This window comes from Stegostoma tigrinum, chromosome 5 (genome assembly GCF_030684315.1).
Source record: "Stegostoma tigrinum isolate sSteTig4 chromosome 5, sSteTig4.hap1, whole genome shotgun sequence".
NCBI classification, from domain to species: Eukaryota; Metazoa; Chordata; class Chondrichthyes; order Orectolobiformes; family Stegostomatidae; genus Stegostoma; species Stegostoma tigrinum.
In genome coordinates, this window is record NC_081358.1 from 52,847,266 (window position 1) to 52,874,368 (window position 27,103).

Sequence of the window (27,103 nt, forward strand, 5' to 3'; positions counted from 1 at the left end):
TCAAATCATCTGTACAATTTGGAGAGTAAAAGTTTGAGGTGTGATAGAGATTCAAAATAATGTGGGGCCTTAACGGGATTGATAGAGAGAAACTGTTCTAATGGCTAAATGGCCAAAAACCAGAGGAAACTGATTGGCAAGAAAAACAATGCTGACCTGAGGAAATCCTTTTTATGCAGCAATTAGTTAGGACTTCAACTGCACTGCCCAAAAGCAACAGTCCACACGCACATTTAGTATTAATAATGACAGTCCTTTACTACTTGAAACTGATTTTTGGTTTTCAGGTCCCTACACAGGAAATGGGGCTCTGTATCCCGATTCATTAGTGGCATCTACAACAGCATTTACCACCAAATACTGAGACTTTTACAATAATTCAAAGTGATTTTCTGTTTCACACAGAGGCGATGATTTACTGTGCTTTATCAGAGTGACAGCCAGCCAAAATCTGAAAAAGCAGTTTCTCAGTTTTGAACACAAAAAATTGCCACCCGCGATTTTAAATAAATTATTGCATGTGTAGAGCTCGGAGACATGTACGAGGCAGCCTGGATCCTGCAAAACAGATTATAACAAAGAAAGGAGGGTGCCATGTAACACACCACTTCGAAACAATACAGGAGCCTTCTCGTTTCCTGTATGGCTGGTCCACCTATAAATTGCAATTGTTGGCATGCTAATTTTAGGATTCTGAAATCTAATTGGATGTATTCCTGGAGATTTTAACACATGACCAACAGCTTCTTTCTGCATGGTCACTCTGATATATTGATTTTCACTGTGTACTGCAACCCCATGCTCAGAATTAAATACGATAGTGTTTGCAAACAGCATGCTTCAACCTTAGACAGTCACCAGGGAGGAGAGAAGGTGTTGCAGGCTGGGGAACGGAGATTGAGTTGGGAACATAAACGATGGTTTCCATCTTCCAGTTATTTAGTTGGAGGTAATTTCTGTTCATTCAGAACTGGATATCAAAGAAGAAAATTTTGTGTGACAGAAGGAATTCTGAGATTTAATGGTCCAGTAAAGTTGGATGTCAAGAACACAGTGGAACTGACACTGTTCTTGATATTTTCTAAGTCTCCTGTTCAGAAAGCTATTACATATCTCTAGAGCAGGTAGGTCTTGAACCTGGGCCTCATAGTTTAGGGGTAGGGACCCTGCCACTGCACTACAAGAACCTCTTGTGCACCTATTTTATTTTTTATATCTTAATTAAAATCAGGAAGCCACCTTGTCTTTCTCTAACATTCCATCATATGTCCACCAGCCCATTTAAAAAATCCCTCTAAATTCTTTTGCATTGATGTCATTGTTTCTTTGTCAGTCCACCTAAATAGCTTCCATAACTGAATAAAAATAATCTACACACATATCTAAAAGTAAAGAAATCAAAGAAAAAAAATCAATTATAAATTATTATACTAATTCATTGTTTGTCCTTTCTTGTCTTGGTTGTTTGCTTATTTCAACTAAATTCCATTTACTTCTGTTAAGTTTGGGACCATGCCTTTTTCCCTTAACATAAGACCACAGTTAAGACAATAGCCACAATTGATAGGTTTATCGTTATTGCATGTCATATGTAATAGAACAAACTTGCATTAGTACAAAAAATGTGGATGCTGGAAATATGAACTTAAATCCAAATTTGTTGGAAATGCTCAGATCTGGCAACGTCTGTGGAGAGAGAAATACAGTTAACTTTTCAGGTCCTTGACCTTCCATTAGAATTGGGAAAAGTTAGAAATGTAATTGGTTCTTCTTTCTTGCTCAAAACCTATGGGAAGCTGTATAATAGGTGGGGCCAGGCAAGATTAAAACAAAATTCCATAATGGAAAGCGAAAGGAAGCATTGATGGGAGAAGAAAAGATACAAAAAATGGATTCAGGAAGAAGTGTAAATGGTAAGATTCTACTTCTTGCTGTCTGCAATCAAAGAAATGAAGTGAAAAGGAAGCAAGATGAGAGTAACCAAAAAAAAAGCAACAAAATATTACAGGAGCAGAGATTCCATTCTAAAATTATTGAATTCAGTATTGAATCCAAAGGGTTGTAAAGTATCTAAACAAAAAAAATAACAATTTCTTGAACTTGCATCAATGTTAAGTGACACACTGCAGTACACAAAGATTAAAAGCTAGGCAGAGAATTAAAATGAAATGAAATGTCACGTTTGTGGACTGAAGGGACACGTTCCTCAAAGCAGCCAATCAGTTTGTCTCCACAAATATGGCTGACAGTAATATTCGTCTTCTTGTTGTAACGGCAATTATGGAAAAATTTAAACTGTAGTTTAACATCCAGCTCACTCAATATCGAGTTGTATTGCGCTACCAACTGTCATTAGTGAGAGGAGGTATTCAGGCACTACGCTAGCTCTTTCCCTACAAGTTCCAACAAAACCCAAGAGAAGCAAGGCACACGGTCCTTGTAATCTAAAAAGAAATGTCTGTCATTCCATGGTAGAGTCTATTGGGGGGAAACAGGAAAGTGGAATTGAAGTCACAATCTGATCAGCCATGATTATATTAAATGGTGGAGCAGACTTTAGGGGCCAAATGGCTTCCTACTGCTCCTAAATAATGTGCGCATACAGCATCAATAAGCTTTATTCTCCAAACTCCAATCCTGTCTATGGCCAGTATGAGACTAAATTAGCCCCATCGCAAACTTAGTGTTCCTTCTGACCTTCACATGAACTACAGAAACCCATATCCTGGTCTGTGATCATGTAACTTCCTCCAACACAGGACTGCATGTCTCCACACACCTGAGCTCTGTTGCTGCTGAAACCCTCAGTCCTGTCTTTGTTAGATTGAAATTTAACCAATCCAATGCTCTCCTGACTGCTCCCTAATTTGGATCGTAAACTTATCCAACATTCTGTTGCCCATATCCTAACTTGGATCAAGTTCTGTTCAAAGACCATCCCCCTCTGCTCACCAGGCTAAATTGACTCCCTGTCAAAAGTGTCTTGATTTTAAAATTTGCAACCTTGTTTTCAAATCCTCTATGACCTCATGCCCCCTCCCCATCTCTGTAACCTCCTCCAGCCTCACAGCTCTCCAAGAGACCTAACTTCCTCCAATTCTGGACACTCGTGATTCTGATTGTAACCACACTACTAAGTTCTTCAGGCCTTCAGCTGCCAAGCCCCAAGGTCTGCTATTTCCTCCCCAATATTTTCTGTCCGTTTCCACCAAGAAGATACAATCCATGTCTTTGGTCAAGCTTTTAATAATCTGGGGTAATATCTCTCTATTTAGCTCACTGTCAGTATTATTTGACAGCTCTTATGCTCAGTGCATTGGGATGTTTACTTCATTCAATGTGACTTCTTGTCTTTGAAGCTCAAACTTCCAGTTTCATACTGAACACTTTATGGGCTGTTTCACATTGACATCACAGCAGAGCTGAATGGAATAAATCTCTTGATACTTCTACCACTAGGGGCACGTAGACTCCATCACAATGGAGCTAACCAGTTGCTTCAAGAGAAGTGTGGCACTGGATGAACACAGCAGGGCAAGCAGCATCTCAGGAACACAAAAGCTGACGTTTCGGGCCTAGCTCTCTGATGAAGGGTCTAGGCCCGAAACGTCAGCTTTTGTGCTCCTGAGATGCTGCTTGGCCTGCTGTGTTCATCCAACGCCACACTTTGTTATCTTGGATTCTCCAGCATCTGCAGTTCCCATTATCACTGCTTCAAGAGAAGTCTCCACTTAATTATCATAAAGGAAACAACATGATTCAATGGTGTTTTACTACAGGCACATTATCATGCACAGCCAACTCTCCATGGGTTGAAGACAAATTATCGCAACAGGATAAAAAAAAATTAAAAAGCCATTTTTAAATGAATGCTGATCTTTACTAATTATAAAAAAGTCTTGAATTTGAGGATTAAGGCTGTTTAACATTCAAGAATCTTCTAATCAGTAATGAAGAGTCTATTTACTCTTCAGTTGGAATTCCTTTCCTAAAGCAGACTGTCTCGCTTCCTCTTTCCCCACTTGTAAGTCATTCTTTAAATCTTTGACAAACATTTGATTGATCATCTGTCCTAATATTGCATTATTTGGGTCAGTGTCAAATTCTGTCTTTATTCTGACCACTCCTGTGAAGAAGTCAAGGATTGTTTAACTATTTTAAAGGTAGTATATAATTGCAAGTTGTTATCCAATGTAGTGATACCATAAGAACAAATACTTCAGCATAGCTTAGAAACAGGACCAAAAATCTGGTCTGGAATCAACCATTCAATAGATAAACTCACTGCAAAAGTGGAGTAAATCAGGCATCATTTCAGACTTTTAAATCATGCTTCATTCAAGTGCAGTAACATGCTTTAAATGTAGAAGAGTTTTGCTTTTTATTTGCACACATGCAATCTATTATTGCTAAGCCAGTACATCAGTGAATACCTGATATCCAGCATTAGCCAGCATTCCTTTATTCTACGGCAATCTATTGTTTCATCAGTCACCATGTCAAACCAGAGACCGACGGCTGGCTGACCAGGGCTTTACAGAGACAAGTTAGGGGGTGGAAAAATAGCCCCATTTATTTTAAAGAAAGGGCAGACAAAAGCAAAGGATTACTGATTGATTAGCCTAAGATCAGTAGTAGGGAAAGTGCCAGAATCTGTCATAAAGGATTTGATAATGGGGCAGTTAGAAAATATCAATAGGGTTAGATAAAGGCAAGAAGGATTCACGTTCAGCAATCCTACCAGAAATTTTTGAGGACATAACCAGTATAACAGATAAAGGAAAACAACCGGATGTGGTGTGCTTGGAATATGATAAGGTCACATATAAGACGTTAGAGTATAAAATCAAAGCACATGGGATTAATGGTAATATATTACTGTGGATTGAGAATTCATTAGAAGACAAGAAACAGAAGTACGTGGGTCTTTTTTCAGAGTGGATGTACTAGTCTAGATCAGTGTATGGACAGCAGCTCTCCAATACCAATGACTGGATGAAGAGATCAAATCTAATAACTTAGGTTTGCTGACAATGCAAAACTAGGTGGGATTGTGAATGGTGAGGTGGACATAAAGAGGCTTCACAGTCACTTAGATAAATTGAGTATGTCATCAAATACATAGCAAATATATCACAATTCCTTGTTCTGGACACCCCAACCAGGGGTAACATCAATTCTACAAACAGTCTGACCAGTCCTGTCAGAATTTATATAATGTAATATATGGATAGTAAAGTTTGCTATTTTGGTGGGAAAAACAGAGTAGCCGAGTATTGTTTAAATGGTGATAGATTGGGAAATGTTGATATACAAGAGGATCTGGTGTCACACAAGTGACTGAAAGCAAACATGCAGGTGCAGCAAGCAGCAAGGAAGGCAAATTGAATACTGGCCTTTTTCTGTAAGGTGGTTGAGTACAAGACCTTACTGCAGCTGGGAAGGGTCTTAGTGAGATCACACCTAGAGTATGGTGTGCAGTTTAGGTCTACTTACCTGAGAAAACAAATACTTTCCATGGAAGGAATGGAGTGAATATTCAGCAAATTGATTCTTGAGATGGCAGGTTTATTGTATTAGGAGAGATTAGGCTGACTGGGCCTATATTTACTGGAGTTTAGAAGATTGAAAGGAGATCTCATTGACACATATAAATTATGACTGGTGAAGACTGGATACAGAATGGATACTTCCCCTGGTTGGGGTGACCAGAACAGGGAATTTTGCAGGATATGGGGTAGTCTATTTGTGACTGAGGTGAGGAGAAATTTCTTTACTCAGAGGGTGGTGAACCTACGGAATTGTGTATGACAGAAGTCACTGAGGCATCAAGGGTCTTGCACAGAGAGGGACGATGGAGTCGAGACAGAGGATCAACTATGACCACATTGAATAATGCAGCAATGGGCCAAATGGCATACCCCTGCTCCTAGTTTCTATGGTCATGACTGCAGTGCGCAATCAAACCACACATGGATAGCATACAAATGTCAGTCATGCTGTCACAGGAAATATTTTCAAACTGCCCAAAACTTATTTCCTAAGGTTGGATTGTACACTGGCAGAGCCCTTTGGTATTGGCATGTGTTATAATTCATTGTGGTCTGCTTATTCCATGCAACTTCACCAACATGGAGATGCCACCCATGTCACCAAATACATGCCAGTCAGCAGAGCATAGGGATGAGAAAGAACCACTTAGTGGGAAAGGCAACCAACACACCTACTTTGGCTGGAATGTCCATTAGCACCTAATCAATGTACTGCCAATGAATGCAACCCCAATATCCCATCAGCAATCATGTCCACAACTCACCCTCCCCAACCCCTTCATCAGTGGTCCAGCTTTGTACTGCACCATTTTAACATGGAGGGTAGCAATCTGGAGGCAGTCTGATGGGCAACAGCAAGGGCATTGACAGTGTGACACTGACAGTAGAACAAATGCTATTATCCTGAGAAAGTTCAGCAGGTTTATACCCCAAAGAGACAGTGTCATTCCCCCAGGATGATGCATTAGCTGTCCTAGTTATGTGTTGATGATTACTGGGTTGCTGTGAAATTTTGCAAGCCCCTTTGAATGTTGATATGGGCAGCAATTAGACATACAAATTGAGCAACATACTAAAATTGCAGCTTCTCAGTCTGAACTTCCAATGCTCAGATTCAGTGTGACTGCCCGATACCCATGTGCTTCTCCGTGCTCCTTGACTGATATCAATGTGCATGCCTACCATACCTTTCAGTGCAGCTCCACTCAGAATGTTCATCTGAATCTCCTGCACCAAACCTGCATGACCTCACCACCTTGGGAACTGGCGCCAATACTACTCACTCCCCCTACTTCAGCTGCAGGCCACCGATTCACTATGTGCCAGTACAACCAAATGCTACCCTCTGAAGTACGGGCTGTGCCAATGTCCGAGTTGTGAGAAAGATTGAGCAAACTGTATCAGTCTACCATCCCTTTGAGATGTCACACTCTTGCACCATTTCCTGGCCAAGAAGCAGTTCCTGAGTATGTGAAAGTAGTATGGCACAATGTTGGTTCTGCAGTGCAGGAAATTAACAGGTGCATGGTTACAGCATCTGCTGATTGCAAGTCTAAGGAGTGTGTGTGGGATGGGGGGGCTGCGGGGATAAGGGGGTTGTGAGAAGATGAATTAGGTAGGGTGATGCCATCATCTTCAGTGGTTCCAGCTCTGCACCTAGTCACAGTCCCACTTCCAACGATGGCCAGAGCCATCTTCTCAACTGGCATGAGGACATGCATCTGTTGTGGCCCGCTCTGGTTAGGTGTCACCTGGCTCTGCAAAAGAGGAAAGTATATCAGTAAATGCGGTACAACATGATTCTTTGTCTGATGCGTCAGTCAAGGGATAATAGCTGGCACCACCAAGGTAAAGTCTGCAGCAGTACTAACTGTGCGAGGGTCAGGTAAAGCAATGGACGCTAAGTACAAGTCATAGCTGATAGTGATTGTTGACAGGTGTGTGGTAGAGGGTTTCTTTCCTGTTATGCTACATTCTAGAAGTCATGCACTGTTCTCCAAACATATGCTGTCCTTGTTCTGACCAGAATTAACTTCTTCTCCTTTAAGTAGTACTGACTTTGCACAAGGTTGGGCTCCTTGCTAAGTTTTGCAGTCACTCAGCAGCACATGAAGCACTGAACTGCAAAGCTATTACCAGTATCATCATCATCACCACTTTTCTTCTCCTACAGGGACTTGTGAAAGAGTTTTTTGGCTAGGTCAATTCTTCAAGCATATGTATCAGCATCAACAGTAGCAAAACAGATGATCATGCATTTGGCTTCAAAGTTTTATCGCAGGAATTGTACGCAACCAACCAGGCTCCTACATTTAGAGGGAGTGCAGCAACATTTCATCAGATTTGCTACTATCTATATCCTCTGAAGTGTGCATTCTTTAGGGGCTTTTGTGGTCTGGTGTACACAAGGATAGCCCCCTTCTGATCTAATAATAAGAGTCTTGCAGATACAAGACATAGTTAATTACAGCTCTGTGGTTATTTACAGATTATCACAATAAACTCTACCTTACCACAAAGGCTGTTGGCAATACTGGACCTTCAGGTGAACCTCCCAACATATGCTACATTCCTCTTCCACCAAGTCCTCAAGATGTCATCATAGTAGGTGGTATTTATTGAACTCAATCAAATATTAACCCTTTTAGACACTTCTAGGACCATACATATCAGGGTTAAATTGACGTGTCAGGTTACGTACGTATTTCTTTATGTGGGAAATTAAAAGGTAATCTGGTTGAGGTGTTTAAAAATGTGAAAAGTATACTGGTTTAGTAGATTTGAACATTGCTTCCTCTGGTAGAACAAGAGGCACAGTGGCTCAGCAGTTAGCACTGCTGTCTCACAGCACCAGGATGTGGGGTTTGATTCCATCATCAGGCTTCTATGAAAAGAGACCATACACTTAGTACATTCACCAACAATATCAACTTGTAGTTATATAGCATCTTTCATGCAATTAAACAATATAAGGCGCTGCAGAGGAGTTTTATGAAACTGAGGATGGAATCTTCTTTGATAGTCAAGTGTCTCATGTATTGCCTGTAAAAGTGCCAAGCCACACATGCAGACTCTTAGCAGAAAGACTTAATGGATCTCGTGCCTGTCAGACACTTTAGTGGATGCTGCCGGGCCTTCCTCCTGAGGACCCCAAGGGAGACATCCTGCTGCCTGGACTTCTGACTAGCTGTGCTGCAAACAACCACAGCCTCTGACAGGGCATAGTGGCTCACAGTAGTTACTGACCTCTGATTACCTCCCAGCTTCAGGCAAGGTAGGACATTGCTGACCTGAAAAAGGAGCAGTGCATTGAAAGCTTGTGATTTCAAATAAACCTGTTGGACTATAACCCGGAGTAGTATGACTTCTTAGGCCAGGATCAGCACCTTCACATCACCGTAGTGAACGCCTTTTGAAAATCTATGTATACCACATCAACAGCATTACCTTCAAAAATCTCCAGGAAGTTAGTTAAATATGATTTCCACCTTTGAAATCCACTCTGGCTCTTTCTAATCAACCCACCTATTATGCACATGACTACTAACTATATCCTAATAACTGTTTCTAGAAACTTCGCCACCATCGACTAGTCTACAGTTGCTGGGCTTGTCCTTACAACATTTCTTGAACAAATCTTCTGACACCTCCTAAGAGTTCACAGAAGACTAAACAATTATGGCCAGTATCTCTGCATTCTCTACTCTCATTTTCTTTGACATCATTTGATTCATTTATTTCAGACCGAGTGCCATGTCAACTAAATATTAACAATCTATCCAACACTTCCTTCTCATCAAATTTGAACAGTTTCCTAAAATTTCTAAACCTAATGTATAAAAAGTAAAATGGTATTTCAGTAACTGGGTAAAGCAATTAAATTTATGTCATGGCTACTGGAATAGCGAGACTAGAGAGTCAATTCACTCCTCCAACCTCATCATAGCATAACTTATGGATGTTATTGATAAGGAATTTGCATACAGGCGTATTTTCTCTTGTTTGCCCTATCATTTTTGTGGTGTAAAGGTTACTTGCTAATCTTACTCATAATTTTATGTGATGCTACCTCTATCACCAGAGCAAGAATGGCAGGCACCTGTTTTTGTTCCACTAAATGAGATGCACATAACACACGTCCTCTATAAGTCAGAGTGAGTGAAAGTCTGCCACAGGTTGCCCCATCTATGTCTATGAGGGCCAGTCTTGGGCGTGCGGAACAAGACAAGGTGTCAATGATTCTGACTTAGGTGCTGAGCAGGGAGAGCCATTTTGCCATTATCCCTGCATCCCTCTTCCCCTTCAGGGCCCACATTCACTTGCTTGTTAACAAAAGCAGGGGAGCACTTGGCTGTGTTTCCATTTAGTTTCAAAGCACTACTGCAACTGACATATCAATGCAATGCAACATTGCCAAACCCAAATGGAGACTATTGCATTGTTCCTCCAGCTATTTGTTGCCATGCTGCATTAAATTCTTCAGGAAGATGGCTACTCATATGTTTGAGTTTCAAGGGTCCTCATTTTCTCAACAACTGATAGATACCCATATATCTTCCTTCACTCTGCCACGAAGACGAGCATCTGGATTGAACTGAGCTGGCCTCAGTCCTCTCTGTGGGCCTACCCTTAGCCGTCACTTTGTCACCTGCTCCTGCTTCAATGTGAAATGTCCTTCATTGTTCTATCCAATTCACTCACAAATCGAAGCCCGACTAATGGGAATCTATCTGCCCTTGTGGAAGATGCACTCAACTCATGTTTCGGGGTTTCCCCAAGGTGCTGCCTTTCCTCTCAGCTTTGAGGTACCTCCTCCCCTAGCTCCTACTGCACCTCCAGCATTGTCCCTGGAAGAAAGATAAGACCCAGTGAGCAAAGGACATTGGCGGCAAAGGTTGTGGACACAGTCAAATTTTGCTTACCATGAAATACTTATAAGTTAAAATAAACAAGCAGCTCAGAGCTATTTTCAGCATTACAACATAAATAACTTCACCCTCCTATGCTGCACTCCCATTTCTCCTTCAGTGATTGCTTGGCCTCCTGTCACCCTAGCTGCCATGGCTTCCTCATTCACTGGCTGCACGCAGAACGATGTAGATTTGATGCCTGTCCCGAATATTTTGCACTCTCTCCTGCAATGAAGTAAAGTGAGGAATGTGAGCAGTAGTCTGTGTTCATCATTCATATTTGATGAAATTCATTGTGAAATAGGTACACAAAGCTTTAGGTTCATACATAAATAAAAGATGGCAAAGAGAACCTGTGAGATAATCCTTTGTGCTTCTTCAAATGCTTTGCCATGAATATCTTGGTTGCAGTATGTTCACCTTGCCAACCCTCAGGTGCACTGCACTCAATTCTTATTAACAATACCATAGGTATTGATCTTGTCAATTTGGAGAGGGGGATGTGGGGTTGGTCGTATAAGAAAGCAGAGGGTGGTGGGGAGGGGGGAGCAGGGGTGTCATTAGTGAGTCAGTTCAGTTTTATGACTAACAAAGAGTAAGGGAAAAAAGCAGAACTAAGTTTAAAGCCTCTGAGTCTACTACAGAACTAGAGTCTTTTTGGAGCTTTTCTGAGACGGGGCCTGGACTCAAACAACCTTGATGGAGCATATATTGGGGCATCCATACCAAGAATGCTGGGTGCACTGTTATTTTACCAGACAGCCTCCTGTCACTTGTCAAGAACCATAGAAGAGTCCAGTGCCAAGTTGGCAGAGTGCTTCGTACAGAGTTTGCCCTGCATCCGATCTCTGTTTTATCTCATTATTGTGCTGCAGGCCCAGAGTCTCTATACCTGTTGCAAGGCCTATTTTTGTACCTTTTAGCACTCGGTTGAGGAGAAATTGGTAATTTTTGGCCAGAACTTGCTTGGTCCAAATGCGGTATTCTGGCATTTATTCAGCATGTAAAATTAGGATAGTGCTCCAGTATGGTCTTCCAGAATCGTACAATCACAGAATTGTTATGATGCATAAGGAGACCATTTGACCCATTGTACTTTCACTGGCCCTTCAAACAAGTACTCACTGAGGATGCCCCAGCAGCACCCTCTAGTGTTGATAGAGATGAAATTTGCACATCATTACATGGAATATACAGCACAGAAACCGGCCGTACAGGCTAACCAGGCCACACCAGTATGTATGCTCCACTTCAATCTTCTCCCAGCTTTTCTCCTCTAAACTCAGCCTTACAACCATTCTTAAGAAAAACCGAAAGTACTCTAGATCCTGGAAATCAAAAACAAAAACAGAAATTGCTAGAAAAACTCAGATCTGGCAGCATCTGTGGATAGAAATCAGAGTTAATTTTTCAGGTCCAGCGGCCCTTTCTTAGAACTTGGGAAGGGTCACTGGACCGAAACGTTACCTTTGATTTCTCCCCACAGATGCAGCCAGATCTGCTGAGCTTTTCCAGCAATTTCAGTTTTTGTTGCAACCATTCTTCTCCCTTATATGCTTGTCTAGTTTCCCCTTAAATTCTACTAACTTTAACCAATTCCAGTGGTTGCAAATTCCACATTCTTACCACTCTTTGGATGAAGAAGATTCTTCCTAATTGCTTATTGCACTTCTTGATGGCTACTTTATATTGGTGGCAGATTATCTCACATTGATGTCATTCCCATATTTATAAAAGAAGTGTAAAATAAAGCCCAGGGAACCACAGGTCACTTAGAAAATATTGGTGCTGGGAAGATAATCAACTTTACTCAAAGAAGAAGCAAAAAAAATCATAAATGCAGAAATTATAATAGAGAGTTGACATGGATATCAAAAGGAAGGTCAAGCTTAGATAACCTTCTTGAATTATTTGAAGAAATAACAGGAAAACTAGGCAAGATTAAAGCACTCAATAAATTTAGATTTTCAAAATGTTTTTAATAAGGTATCAATAATAGATTTATGATCAAAGTTTAATTAATGGAATGGGGGCAAGCATCAGTGTGGATAGAAATATGACTGTGAAACAAAAATCAAAGAGTAGGGGTTATGGATAGCAATTCAAGATTAATTAAAAGGAAGGAAATGAGTGGTGTTAGCACCATGTCGTTCATAATTTTCATAAACTATTAGAAACTATAATTTAAAAATTTGCAAAGTACACTAAATTGAGGGTACATTTAATACCGAGTCAGAATGTGACAAAATACAAGACATTAACATACTTAGGGGTGATACTATCCAAATGGACTGTTGCCTCCTTGTACTTCTGACCAAGAAGATTCAGATATGATAAGATTCAGAATGGGACAGAAGAGCTTTAATCTAGAGTGTATGTTTCAGGAGGCTGCATGTCAGAATCCATGATGAAAGGCATTGCCACTGTCATTAACAATAGGGAGAAGGAAGAAAGAATCAGTGGCCCATCTCACAGATATATGTGGACCACAAAACTCTGTCCAAGTTCATTGCCAATTAGGTCGAATCTGTTCTGGAATTGGTAATCCACTCTGATCCACCCTTCATTGTACCCAGCAGGAAGATCTCTGACAGTCTTCTACTTCATTGAGATATGATCAACAATGTGCAAAATAGGGGCATAGAATCTGTGTCACCAGATTGTACAAAAAAAGGTCTTTGACAGAATATATATATCTACATGACAGATGTGCTCCCTAAAGGGACTAAGAGCAAATCAGCAGCTAGGTTCAGTTGTTGTACATAGGTAGCGCAGCTTCATTCAATGCATGGGAAGCTTTCTGATCAAATCCGGAGTCAGGCAGGGCTGTTCTGTCTCTTATCTTCTTCTCGCATCAATTTTGCCCAGTCTGTCAGGAAGGTTGTGAGCATAAGAGGGATATCAACTCCAGCCACCAGAGGCACTCAAAGCATCCCTGTACGGGGATGTTGCTGTCTTCTGCTCCAAACCACTCACATTGTGCAGACTAATGAACATCTGTGATCAGTTCAAATTGGTCTCAGGAATCAATGTAAACTGGATCAAGCGAGGTCATGTTCTTTTGGAGTGGGCGAACTGATCCCTTGACCCCTTCACTCTCAGCTCAAGCTAACAAAGGTAGTTGGGTTTGGTTTGTAAGGGTCTGGCATGCACTAAATCTGGAGTGGAAGGTAAAACCATGGTAAACGAAACAAGACATGTGGCAGCAATGCTCCCTTTCCATCATAAGGAGGAATCTAGTATCAGCTACATGCTGCTCTCAGCACTGCTGTACTGCCACACTGGGTCTCGTCACTTGAAGAATTATTTACTTTATCTGAATATGAAAAACTGATCTGTCTACAGGGACACAATGCAAAACAGAACTCTGCGCTATTCCCGGGGATGGATGTTAAAGATAAACAATTGATGTCTCTTTCCATCACCATACTGATAATTAAGATTAGACTGTTGGGGCTGGATTGAATTTGTCCTGTTTTTTGTGGCCAGGACCCACTTAGGAAATTAACTACATTGTTGCGTAAATGCCAGTGTTATAGCTGTGCTGGAACAGCTTGCCTAGATAGGCAGCTAATTCTGGAGCATGTGTCTTCAGTACTATTGCAGAATGTTGTCAGGGCCCATAGCCTTTGCAGTACTCAGTGTCTCCAGCTGTTTCTTGATATCATGTGGAGTGGATCAAATTGGGTGAAGACTGACATTCAGAAGGATAACACTAGATCTCTGAGAATATACCTCTGAGAAAGGTTGAACAAACTGGCTTTTGTTCCTCTAAAACAGAGATGGTTATTGAGATGTTTTCTGTAATGAATGGGTTGATAGGATAGACAGAGAAAATATCCTAATGAGGGGTGGAAACTGGGTGAGGGTGTTATAAAATCCTTACAGTGTGGAAACAGGCCATTCGACCCAACAAGTCTACATCGTCCCTCAAAAAAGCATCGCACCCAGACCCATTCCCCTACCCTTTCCATCAACTCGGCATCTCCCATATCTAATCCACCCAATATGAGAATGAACCAAGTCAAGGGATAGTTCAGCATGAAGTCACAGCAGTGCCTAAGCGTCAATTTAATGACATAACTTGTAGCACAGTGAGGAGCCACAACAAGTTACTCTTCCTAGTAATGGGAAAAATAATCTGTTGTTGTCTGACATGTGGCATGGATGTCAGTTACTAGGGATATCAGTAGCAGAAGCATCACACCATGCTCCTTGATTCAATGCAGGAAGCATTCTAATGGTATAGCTAGGTCAAGCAATGTGGGTACAATGGCGCTTTCACCTGTATAATGCCGTGTATATCATCCTCAATAACTTTAGTCTTGGTCCTGCCATGATGGCAAACTGTCCCCTGCCCAACCCAATTGATCTTTGCCCTGTGATCAAGACTGTTGATCCCACAACTCTACCCAAATGAACTCTGCTTGCAGCTAGGATTTCCTGAGGACTGTCCCTAAGAGCCTCTCCATTTCATCTCCTGCCGCTGGTGTTCCTGCTCAAAGTTTGCCTAGCCTTGAATTTTTTCCAGTTCTACTGGAAATGAAGAAAAATATTACAATGAGGGCCTGCCAAGAAATGTTGCAAAAGCCCTGCATCCCAGCCTTGACAGGTTTCCCTCTGCATTCCTCCCTATAAATACTGGGGTCTATGTAATTCTTGTTGCAAGGATCTGGAGGCCAGAAATCTGACGTACTGGAATCCAAGACGACATAATATTATTTTCTTCACAAAAACTGTTCCTGACGATCCATCTCAGAAGACTAAAATTCATATCCAGTAGAAGTCAACTGAACAGTAAGCTGACATTTGGTCTTATATAACGACAATGGGACCATGTTTAGCACAAGGAAGCATTAGGGATATCAGAAGGGAAAACATACTTGACTCATCCTCACTAATCTGCAAATGCATCTGTGCATGACAGTATTGGTAAGAGTGACCACTACACAGTCCCTACAGAGACCAAGTTCCACCTTCTCATTGAGAATCACCTCCATCGTGTTGTATGGCATGATCACCATGCTAAGTGGGCCAAACTTCAATCAGATCTAACAACTCAGGGCTGGGCATCCATGAAGCACTGTGGACCATCAACAACAACAGAACCATACTCTAACACAATCTGTAACCTCATGGTCCGGCATATCCACTACTCAGTTATTACCATCAATCCAGGGGATCAACCCTGGTTCAATGGAAAGTGGGGGAGTTCATGCCAAGAGCAGCATCAGGCATATCTGAAAATGAGGTGTCGATTTGGTGAAGCTACCAAACAAGATTACTTGCATGCTAAACAGGTTACGCAGCAAGTGACAGATGGTGCTAAGTGATCCCACAGCCAACAGATCAGATCTAAGCTCTGCAGTCCTGCCACATCCAGTCATGAATGACGGTTAACAATTAAACATTTCACTGGAGGAGGAAGCTCCACAAATGTCCACATCCTCATTGACAGAAGAATCGAGCCCATCAGTGCAAAAAATAACTCATAGCAAGCTTCAGGCATCAGTGCCAAATGGATGATCCATCTTGGCCTCTTCCAGTCATTCCCAGTATCATAGGTGCCAATCTTCAGCCAATTCGATTCATTCCACATGATATTAAGAAACGGTTGGAGACACTGGAGACAAAATTCCCTGAGGCCTTATTCATCACAGCTGGCAACTTCAACCAGGCCAACCTCAAGAGAGTACTAGCAAAATACCATCAAGACTTCTCCAGTCACACCAGAAGGCTGAACATCCTTGACTACTGGTACACAACCAAAGATGCGTATTGCTCCATACCCTGTCCTGCAGTTTTGAAAATCAGATCACAATGCTGTGGTCCTCCTCCCAGCTTACAAGCATAAGTTGAAATGGGAAGACATAGCACAGAAAGTAGTACATGCTGGTCTGAGGCAGCAAAACAGCTTCTTAGGGACTGCTTGGAATCGGTGGACTGGTCCACATTTAAGAATTCAGCAGCCAACTTAGACAAGTATGCCACAACTTCATAAGCAAGTACATAGAGGACTGTGCATCGAAGAAGTCAATCCCACCCGGAAACCAGGGATGAACCAGGAAATCCGTTGCCTACTGAAGATCAAGCATATGGCATTCAAGTTGTACAATCTAGAACTTTACAGGAAAACCAGATATGACCTCTGCATGGCTATTACAGATGCCAAGAGGCAATACTAGACAAAGTTAGAGACGCAAACTAATCACACGGACACCCACTGTCTGTGGCAAGGCCTACATAACAGGACACAAAATGAAGCAGAACAAATAGCGGACAAAAACACATCCCTCCCTGATGTGCTCAACACATTTTACATTTGGTTCAAGCAGAATGCCAGTGGAATGGTATCACCTGCCCTGACAGCCTTGGATGAACCTGTTCCCTCAGTGACTGCTGCAGATTGACCTTCTTGCGAATGAATCCAAGAAAAGCGACTGGGCCAGATGGAGTCTCTGGCTGTAAACTCAGATCCTGTGCAGACCAAATGGCAGGAGTACTTGCTGACATTTTTAACTTGTCCTTGCTACAATCTGAAGTCCCCAGCTGCTTCAAGAAGACCACCATCTCCCGGTACTAAAGAAAACACATGCAATATGCCTCAGCAATTACTGACTGGTGGCTCTGACTTCCATAATTTTGAAGTACTTTGAGAGATTAGTCATGCCTCACATCTACTCTGGCTGCCCAGCCTGCCTCGATGCCTCACAATTTGCCTACCAGTGCAACAGGTCCATTGCCGATGTCATTTCCCTAGCTCTACACTTATCCCTGGAACATCTGGATAACATGGATACTTACATCAGGCTTCTACTTATCGACTACAGCTTCTCTTTCAAAACTATAATCCCAACTATTTTATTCTCCAAACTCCAACAGCCAGAACTCAGCTCCACCCTCTGCAACTTCCTGACTCATAGACCACAATCAGTTAAGATAGGCAACAGCACCTCCTTCACGATAATACTCAACATTGGCACCCCATAAGAATGCGTACTCCGCCCTCTACTGTACTGCCTGTACACTCATGATTGTGTGGCCAGATTTCAATCAAATGCCATCCACAATTTCACTGATAACACCAGCGTTGTAGGCCAGATAAATGATGAGGAGACAGGATACAAGGAGGAGACAGAACGCTTGGTGTCATGGTGCAAAGATAACAATCTCTCCCTCAATATCAGTAAAACCAAAGAGGTGATCATCAACTTCAGGAAGAAAGGAGGAGGACATGCCCCTATGTATATCAATTGAACACAGAACATTACAGCGCAGTACAGGTCCTTCGGCCCTCAATGTTGTGCCGACCTGTGAAACCAATCTGAAGCCCATCTAACCTACACTATTCCATTATCATCCATATGTTTATCCAATGACTATTTAAATGCCCTCAAAGTTGGCGAGTCTACTACTGTTGCAGGCAGGGCATTCCATGCCCTTACTACTCTCTGAGTAAAGAACCTACCTCTGATATCTGTCCTATATCTATCACCCTTCAAGTTAAAGCTATGTCCCCACATGCTAGCCATCACCATCCGAGGAAAAAGGCTCTCACTGTCCACCCTATCTAATCGTCTGATCATCTTGTATGTCTCTATTAAGTTCCTTCTTAACCTTCTTCTCTCCAACGAAAACAGCTTCAAGACCCTCAGCCTTTCCTCATAAGACCTTCCCTCCACACCAGGCAACATCCTGGTAAATCACCTCTGCACCTTTTCCAATGCTTCCACATCCTTCCTATAATGCGGCGACGAGAACTGTATACAATACTCCAAGTGCAGCCGCACCAGAGTTTTGTATAGCTGCAACATGACCTCATGGCTCTGAAACTCAATCCCTCTACCAATAAAACCTAACACACCTTATGCCTTCTTAACAACCCTATCAACCCGGCTGGTAACTTTCAGGGATTTACGCACATGGACACCGAGATCTCGCTGCTCATCCACACTACCAAGAATCTTACCATTAGCCCAGTACTCTGCATTCCTGTTACTCCTTCCAAAGTGAATCACCTCACACTTTTCCGCATTAAACTCCATTTGCCACCTCTCAGCCCAGGTCTGCAGCTTATTTATGTCCCTCTGTAACCTGCAACATCCTTCTGCACTATCCACAACTCCACCGACTTTAGTGTCATCTGCAAATTTACTAACCCATTTTTCTACGCCCTCATCCAGGTCATTTATAAAAATGACAAATGGCAGTGGACCCAAAACAGTTTCTTGCAGTAAACCACTAGTAACTGAACTCAAGGATGAACATTTCCCATCAACCACCATCCCCTGTCTTCTTACAGCTAGCCAACTTCGGACCCAAACCGCTAAATCACCTTCAATCCCATGTCTCCGTATTTTCTGCAATAGCTACCATGGGGAACTTTACCAAACGCTTTACTGAAATCCATATACAGATCAACCACTTTACCCTCATCCACCTGTTTGGTCACCTTCTCAAAGAACTCAATAAGGTTTGTGAGGCAGGACCTACCCTTCACAAAACCGTGTTGACTAGCCCTAATCAAGTTATTCCTTTCTAGATGACTATAAATCCTATTTCTTATAATCCTCTCCAACACATTACCCACAACCAAAGTAAGGCTCACTGGTCTATAATTACCAGGGTTGTCTCTACTCCGCTTCTTGAACAAGGGAACAACATTTGCTATCCTCCAGGCTTCTGGCACTACTCCTGTAGACAATGACGACATAAAGATCAAAGCCAAAGGCTCTGCATTCTCCTCCCTAGCTTCCCAGAGAATCCTAGGATAAATCCCATCCAGCCCAGGGGAATTATCTATTTTCACACTTTCCAGAATTGCTAACATCTCCTCCTTATGAACCTCAATCCCGCCTAGTCTAATAACCTGTAGCTCAGTATTCTCCTCGACAACATTGTCTTTTTCCTGTGTGAATACTGACAAAAAATATTCATTTAGCGCCTCTCCTATCTCTTCGGACTCCATGCACAACTTTCCACTACTGTCTTTGACTGGCCCTAATGGAGCTGAGGTGGAAAGGGTCAAACGCATCAAGTTCTGGGAGTGACGATAGCCAGTCTAGACCACGTACTTGGATGTGACAGTCAAGAAGGCATAACAATGCCTCTTCTTCCTCAGGAGATTCAGGAAATTCAGTATGTCCATAAAGACCCTCACTAACTCTTACAGATGCAGTGCAGAAAACGTTCTAACTGGGTGCATCATGGCTTGGTACAGCAATTGCTCTGCCCAGGACCGTAACAAACTATAGCAAGTTGTGAACACAGCCTAGACCATCACACAAGCCAACGACCCATCCATTGACTTCACCTACACTTATCGTTGCCACAAAAAAGCAGCAGACATTAAAGACCCCTCCCACCCCACTTATAATCTCTTCCAACCTCTCCCATCAGGCAGAAGATACAAAACCTTAAACACAGGTACCAACAGGTTTAAGTACAGCTTCTTCCCTGTTGTTATTAAACTGCAGACTCACACTAACTCTTGATTTTACAACACCTCATGTTTAAAACTTTCAGCCTTGTTTTTGAAACTGCTACCTCTATTTATCTCTGTAACATCCTTTAACTTTACACTCATCTGATTTCTGCACTGTTTCAATTCTGATTTCTTATACACTCAAGATTTTAACCACTCCACCTTGCCTCAGCTGCCTAGCCTCTGAGATCTGGGAACCCCTCTCAAAATTTCTTCCCATTTAAGATATGTTGAAAATAAATAAAATTTTGGTTCCCTGTCCTGAGTATTTGTCTATAGGGCTCAATGTATAATTTAGTGTGAGAATGTTTTTGAAGGAAGATTTGAAGGTTTTAAAATTAACTGTTTCTCTCTCCACAGATGCTGCCTGCTCTGCTGAGTACTTCCAGCATTTTCCGCCTCTTGCAGATTTTCACTATCTGCAATATTCTGCTTTTGTGTTACAGCCCACAGCCTGCATTTCTTGAGTGAGGACTTCCACTCAACATTTAAAAAAGAATTTTCTCAACATGATTTACTTTGGACAGGCTTAAGATTTGTACTTTCTCTAAACTGCAAAAATATATTTTGTTCATTACAACTTCATATATAAGTCCACACAGAAAGATTGTTATTCTGTTCTATACAAGTTTTTGAACGAGAAAAAAGAAACGCCAAAAAAAATTGGAACATTAAATCCCACAGAGCTACCATGCGGTTGCAAATAACAAAGGCATTTTTAACTCATTCAGGAGGAATATATTTGCATTTTGTGGCAATGAGGGTATCTGACCCAGGAATAGACATCCCCATTATATATTGGCAGAAAGACCTTGGTTGGTGGTCTTTCCCTACCACGGCCCAAGCTTTAATGCATGCCTCAGCACCTGGTCCTGGATCATGAGATGTACCAGACTGCAACACCCAGTGGAGGTCCACTCTTTACACTGGAAAACCAATGAGTTTCAGACAGACCAAAGAGTGCCTCTCATGGAGTTAATGGTTTTTTTTAAAAACTCATTCACAGGATGTGAGTGTCACTGGCTGAGCCAGAATTTTATTGCCCATCTCCCAGAGGGCTATTTAGAGTCAACCATATTGCCGTGAGTCTGGAGTCACATGTAAGGCAGACCAGGTAAGGATGGTAGTTTCCCTCCCTAAAAGGTCATTAGAAATCAACAATGATGCCATGGTTATCATTAGACTCTTAATTCCAGATTTTTTAAAAAATTGAATTTAAATTCCACCATTTGCCATGGTGGGATTTGAAACCAGGTTCCCAGGACACTCCCTGGGTCTCTGGATTAACAGTCCAGTAATAACACCACCCCATCTGGCCTTCTATCACCACTCTACCCATTGGTGATGAGTGACACTCGAGCAATACTATTTCACAGGAGCAGTGAGAAGCAATGATGGAGCTACTGAGCAGTTGAGTCCAAAGCCAACACATTCAGAACAAAATTTGTTATCAATTTTCCCATCTGAGAATTTACTTCTTCACATTATCTGTAATTGTATGTTCAGATCAGGTGCTGGTACTGGATAGTGAAGTTCTTATTTGTTACCCAATTACAAGGGACAGTGTAATGCATTAGCTTGCTCATTAAATACCAGTGCTGCATAACAAATTAGCCAGTTTAACGAACTTCTATTCCAATCATGTTTGTCAGGGACCCCACATATGAGAAATGACAATTTTCTCACAGGAGCAGATACTGCAGAAGTTCATTTCGAACACCTCTCCTCACGAATCAATCCTACCAATATTTCCCAATTCATTCCTGAGAACTATACCAGAGGTTAAATACTTCTCACAATCAGAATTCAGCAACAAATTTGTAACATTTGGAGGGTGTATAGGTAGATGTTTCAGAATTCCATCTACTACAATATTAGATAGCAATGTGGTGGCCAAATCTGTCATCTCTTCCAATATTTGGCACATGTCCCACTTAATTTCACTACCTTTCTTTCCTTTTGCAGAACAGCTAAATTGAGCAAGTATTTATAGAAGACAGCTCGAACTAAACATCCTCTACTTTTCATGGCACTGTTAAAGTAACACTAGGTATTATTCTAGGAATAAGGACTTCTGGATTTTTGACAGCTAGATTTTCAAGGAACTACTAAAAGCATACTGTGTCTTTTCCATTTCTTCTGCACTACAGTTGTATGTCTGATAGTTTTCATAACGACTACACTATGTACATGGGTGCACATTTAAAATAGCTATAAGTGCCAATGTTCTTTTGCAGATATGTGTTTGTAGTGCATTCTGTTTTTGTCCCAACAATCTCTTTACTTTGCATTTGCAATTTCCAATTCACTTGTCTCTCATCACTGTTGGCCCACTAGACTTTCCTTCCTGGCCCCCATGAAAATTTAAATCAGACATGGCAACTACCAGAGTTGAAATTCAAGAGATTTGTTTTACAGATATAGGTCAGTATATCTTTCAAATATACATCAATATTGATTGACATGCACTTGATGAATAACTATATTAGTTACTAACTTAGTTTCAAACAGGTTTAGTCCTTTTGAAAAATGATATTGCTGCATCTGAAAGCACTTCACAAGAATTTTTTTTAAAATACTTCCAACTTCTTGACATCTTGACATTTTGATTTGCCACCTTTCTACCACAGTGATCCTCCAGACTTCCGTCTACCACAGTGTTCTAATGCAGCACTAGGAAAACTTGAGGAATGGCACCCCATTTTTCCAATCAGCATTCTAATGCCTTCTAGCCTCAATGTTGCATTCAGCAACTGTAGGTCTTCTGCCTCCATCCTGTTCTGTGTGCCTTCTTTTGTTGGTTTGTTTCTTTCTTCATCCCTCTGTGATGCATTTCGCCACATCTCATTTCATCACAACTATTGTCTTTTTGTTATTTCCATGAAACCTCCCTTTGCCTCCATCATTAATTTTATGGTTGTTTAATCTCTCCTGTCTTCCATTCTACCTCACCTTTTGTTCATCTTGTTTTCCATCCCCCCTCCACCATTTCAAAAACACTTACTTTCAATCTTCCTTATGAAAGCTCATCGATCTGAAATGTTAACTATTTCTTTCCACTAATACTGCATGATCTGCTGTGTATTTCTTGCACTTTTTGTTTTTGTTTTAAAATATTCTGTTGGTGATCTCTGATCACGTTCATGAGTCTCACCCTCCCACCCTAGTGGATTGACAGAGCACAGGAAGCCTTTTAGCCCATTTGTCTCTGTGCTGGCTCTTTTGCAGATCTTTCCAGCTTGTTGCACTTTATTCATTGCCCTGGAAGTTGTGTTTCTTTAAGTATATTTTTTCCCCAATTCCATTTTGATTACTATCATTACATCTGCTTCCACCGCCAGTCAGAATTCAGGTTGGAAAAATTAATAAAAGGAAGTGTTTATAGGGTTGGGTTAGGAGGGACAAATTGTCTGTTTCTAGTCTCTAGAAAGTTTCTTTGTAAATCCTGCAACATGTGCTTCAATTTTCATGCAAACACAACTCTCAGAAATAGCAAAATTCAAGTTTTTAAGTGGACCTGAAGCATCACAAATTTATTGTCCTATTTAAACAAAACACTTGGGCATGAGAGCAACAATTCTGTGGCCTTCTGTACCATTGTATTAGAAGGGAAAGAAAATCTATAGGTCAATAAGCCCTAGGACCACATGGATCTCCATATGGTCTGGCTCAGATTCCCAGTCTGATTCCAATTTAAATAAAAAACAAAAAAAAAATATTCAGCAGGTCTGGTACTACCTGTGGTGAGAGAAGCAAAGGTAAACAGCTAAATTTTAATAGAACGTAGAGCTGGATGAACACAGCAGGCCAAGCAGCATCAGGGGAGCAGGAAGGCTGACTTTTCGAGCCTAGACCCTTCATTTTCTGAAGAAGGGTCTAGGCCCGAAAACGTCAGCCTTCCTGCTCCTCTGATGCTGCTTGGCCTGCCGGGTTCATCCAGCTATACACCTTGTTATCTCAGATCCTCCAACATCTGCGGTTCCTACTATCTCTCAGCTAAATTTTAATCACCCCATTGGAGATAGATTAGGAGATAGGAGGAGTAATAAAATGGTGGTCAAAGGCAGCAAGAAGGAAGCCTGATGTCTTTATGTGGCAAGCAAATACTACCAAAGCAGCTAGGGAGTTTGCTCTGGAACACAGAACGAAAGTAACTAAGCATGTTAAAGCACAATTAACTGCTTTTCAACCAAAGTTGTCTGATTTTTTTCAGTATGCATACTGAAACAATGGGACTTCAGAGCCTTGCCAGCTATAACAAGACAGGGTCAGTGTTGGTTGCAGTGGGCAGCCATTACAAACAGTAGCATGAATTGGCAGGGAATGCAGAATTAGCTGGATAACAGAAATAACAATCTGGAGCAGATACTGAATATTCTAGCATTGTTGGTCAGGATTGCTTGAGTACAATCTCCAACTGGTATACTCAGAGCTAGGGAATGGGAGGCCAAAGAAGCGTCCAGCTATTTGCCATTCACTCAGCTTTGAGACCTTCAGTGAGGAACAGCATCAGAAATGGAGAAAGTTGCAAGTACAGGGAGTGTGGCATTGGCAATGAGAGGCAATAGGAATAATGAGCTTGGAAGGAAATAAGGAAAAAGGAGATTGCAGAAGGGAACACAGCCAGACTCTCATCTACAGAAAAATAACACCTAGCAGACAAGTTTTATGTTTAGGAACCTCACCTTTCTATAAATGTGGGAGGAGCATTGTCACTAATGCTTCTCCATCAAGGGCATTGCCAAGCTGTGTGCCACAATGGTAGATGAGCTAAACCCTATGGGAAAGAGTGGCGACCCAAATGTCTGCTCCGTTGAACATCAATGGAAAATTTCTACATATTCAGGATCATTTTGGGAATCTGTTGAAGATATCTGTGGCATCTATAAATTTCTGCTCATTATTGCGTCATCATGGTCACAAATGCCATGTTGAAGAGGGTCTGCCAGTATGTATGCTTTCAACTGATATGGATGGTCAAAATCACATGGCTGAGGGATTTGGGGCCGATGATGGATTCTGCTAGATACAGAGTTTCATTATGGCCGCAGTTGTTCCTATGGAGATTCCCACTGACAAGACAGCAGCCATCATCAAAAGGGTGGCTTTCAATATGCTCAGCATACAAAAGGGTCCTTGATACTGCTATGATGTCTGTACGCTAAGGCAGTTTCAGGTGCTTGCCTTTTTTCTATGCTAACTTTCTCCCAAACCTCATCCCCATTGCCTTCAAGAATATAAGCTGTTAAGGGCTACACACTGAAGAGATAGCTACTTACACCTGTGAGGGACCCAAACACAGGCGCACAGAACACATACAGCTGCCATGGGACTAATCAAATTGCCACTAGCCTTCTATGATACCTGAATAAATCTAGCAGAATCACATATATCACGATGGAATGCTGTGATCTGCACAATTTGGTTCTACAAATGGACAACTTCTGAACAATGAGGATATCTGGCATGTGATGTCTTCTCCACCAATAAGGGTATGGAGGGGGATTGTGATCAGGTACAATAGGATGAAGAACCTGAGAGGTAGCAAACAAGGTGCAATGAGAGATATACAAGGAGGTCTCGATACAGGCAAGTTTCACGTGAGCCTTACTTACAATCAATCTAATAAATCTTCAATCTCCTGAAGACCTATTTTTGTATTGATGAATACCCTTATCAACTTCCAAGAGTCACGAGGTTGATATTTTCCCATGCTTGCGAATGTTTTTATGTGCTCCTATTTGGTGTTCGCCTGTGTTGTTACCTGAGTAAAGGCTGTCTGCTGATCTTTCAGCTCTGAGGCTTTCAGTGATTGTGACAATCATCCTGTAGTTTCATTATGCCTGGAGAGTTTTGGCATATTGAGGTCCTCCTCCACAGATGCAAGAGCCAATTCTATCTTCATGGCTTCATGAAGACTTGGTGCCACAGTCAGCAGGGCTGAGGAACAGCTATTAATTCAAAGAGCAGTCTAAAGGTGTCCCTTCGCTGTGCAGATATCTGGTCCTCCACTCTGGCAGGGCCCGCTTAGTCTTCCTTGTCCATCAGTGGAGTTAGAGAACCTGGTGATAGCTCAAGGGATACGTCCCCCTCTTTGACTTGCTGCTAGAGATGTCACTGTTTCCCCTGGAACTATTAATGCACCTATTAAGCTCTTAAAGATGGCATCAGCATTTAGGATCTGCTACTCCCCTGCACTGTCGCAATGGTTTCCTTCTTCACCTGCTAACCCATGTACAACTCTGCCACCTGTGCATGCTGCATGACTGGCTTTTGATCATTTTGGGTCCAGTGACCCTCCCTCAGACTGGTTTCTGAGGAAGGCTCAGCAGACCCAAAATGTAAACTCTGAATTTTTCTTCACAGATGCTGACAGACCTACTGAACTTTTCCAGCAATTTCTGTTTTTAATCCAGATTTACAGCATCCGCAGTTCTTTCCAGTTGTTACGTGGCTTTCGATCATAGCAACATATCTTACTTGAGGCACAAGGTTTTGAGCAAGTGTAAAGAGGGAGAGGGTGGCGATCTCATGTGAAAGGTTGGAGAGCTCAGGAGCTAAAAACACAAAACATTTCATTCTGCAGGTCAAAGGGAGTGGCAATGGAATATATAAAGAAACAAATGACATGTCTAGGTGATGCAAATGATGATATCCAGAATAGCTGCCTTCTGAAAGCAAAGTGGAAATGCAAGTGTAAGAAGAAAAAAGTGTCAGCAGTTCCTTGACTCGAGGTTGGCGTTTCCTCAGGATGATAAATTTCTGTTGTGGATCATCATGTTTCTGACTTTTAACCCAGACTTGGGTTCAAAACGTAGGACATACCACCAGGTAAGGTGATCTGCAGTACAAGATTTGTTTCCTTTTCTATCCTTCTGTGCTGCCAACCTATCTCACCACTGAAACATTTAAAACAAAGTAGTAAAGCTTGATGAACAAGTTATCACTATTTTGAAAGATTTGCAAACTCTTCCAGTCATTAATATCAATTCTGCCGTGCTTTGATTAAAGGTTGAGTGTATCTTTATGATGTTTTATCATCCCTTGGAACAGTAGTCATTTGAGAATTGAGAGAACAGAACCTTGCAGAGTGACAATTTTCAACCATCCAGCCAAAATATCCTGTCAATTGTAATTGATCTTGCAGGAATTTTTCC

The 27,103-nt window shown here is 41.6% G+C and overlaps 1 long non-coding RNA gene across 2 annotated transcripts in view; it reads right to left on the reverse strand.

Moving 5' to 3' along the window:
- Nucleotides 1-3,632: 3,632 nt before the first annotated feature.
- LOC125451469 (uncharacterized) overlaps nt 3,633-27,103 on the reverse strand; it is a 35,130-nt gene continuing 11,659 nt past the window's right edge. The window contains exons 4-5 of one of the 2 annotated variants that reach the window (XR_007247308.1): nt 10,549-10,687; nt 3,633-7,309 (exon numbers count right to left, since the gene is read on the reverse strand). This is a non-coding gene — a long non-coding RNA (uncharacterized LOC125451469). Of the gene's footprint in view, nt 10,400-10,548; nt 10,688-27,103 lie in introns of both variants that reach the window. The other variant, XR_007247307.1, reaches the window with a different exon arrangement.